Source organism: Castor canadensis, chromosome 11, assembly GCF_047511655.1.
Source record: "Castor canadensis chromosome 11, mCasCan1.hap1v2, whole genome shotgun sequence".
Lineage (NCBI taxonomy): Eukaryota > Metazoa > Chordata > Mammalia > Rodentia > Castoridae > Castor > Castor canadensis.
This window is the reverse complement of record NC_133396.1, coordinates 21458869-21459652: the sequence shown is the minus strand read 5'-3', so window position 1 is coordinate 21459652 and position 784 is coordinate 21458869.

Below are 784 nucleotides of genomic sequence, written 5' to 3'. Positions count from 1 at the left end.
CCTGCCATTGCTCCTGCTAAGGAGTTGGGTGTCTGATCATTCTTTGTGGAGATGAAGACAAACCAGACAGGCCTCGGCATAAGCCAGGTTCCATCCATGTACCTCCTTCTCTGGTCAGGAGCAGTGAAGCCTCTTTGCTATTGTAGAAGTGAAGGAGGACTTTCCAAAGGTTCACTGCAATGAACTCCAATAGACAGGTTCAAACATCCCAAACGAGGGCCTTTCACACTTTAGCTTTAAGTTCTGCTTCCCCAACTCCTTCAACCAAGTGATCACCTTTAAACCAATACTAAAGTGAGTGTGAAAAGCCCTATCTGGAAAAATTCTCCTTGAAATTAAAAAAAGATTTACTGCAAAAAATTCACAACTCCTCCTTATTTTCTTATGCAATTGAATTTTCAGACATAGAGTTTCTTAAAATAATTAGAACTATATCCATTTCTATCTGCTCCAGTATCTAGACAATGTTGGTTTATTAGAGTGAACTATCAAACGCCATTGTTAAAGAAATGGCTCAACGATCACCAGCCTGTCGCCCACTGTTTCATCAGAGGGAGAGATTAATGCATGTTTTAGGGATATGCCGAATATAGAGAGAGGCATCCTGTGCTGTTCTCTCTCAGCACTGCAGTCGAGTGCCTGTAGGAATATGCAAAATGAATTCCTATTTATTAGTTGAGATTCTGCAAGGATTGCCGATATGGCTGATTAAGTCTGGGAGCCCTCATCCTTTGTGCACAGTTGGGCATGGGCTGTATATTATGAATCCCTGCACTAGAAGCAG